This window comes from Micromesistius poutassou, assembly GCF_964030765.1.
Source record: "Micromesistius poutassou genome assembly, chromosome: 11".
Taxonomy (NCBI): Eukaryota; Metazoa; Chordata; class Actinopteri; order Gadiformes; family Gadidae; genus Micromesistius; species Micromesistius poutassou.
Window position 1 is genome coordinate 18,754,066 of NC_140281.1, and position 388 is coordinate 18,754,453.

Below are 388 nucleotides of genomic sequence, written 5' to 3' on the forward strand. Positions count from 1 at the left end.
ACTACTACCCTAACCCTAACCACTACTATTCTAACCCTAACCACTACTACCCTAACTCTAACCACTACTACCCTAACCCTAACTACCCTAACCCTAACCATAACCACTACTACCCTAACCCTAACCACTACTACCCTAACCCTAACCACTACTACCCTAACCCTAACCCTAACCACTACTACCCTAACCCTAACCACTACTACCCTAACCATAACCACTACTACCCTAAACCTAACCCTAACCACTACTACCCTAACCCTAACCACTACTACCCTAACCCTAACCCTAAAAGTCGGTACTTGACCCTACCATCCTACAGAAAAAAGATTTGCGGGAGCGCTTTCCCTGGGCGTCAGATATCGCCATGGAGGGATTACAAACCCCCTGC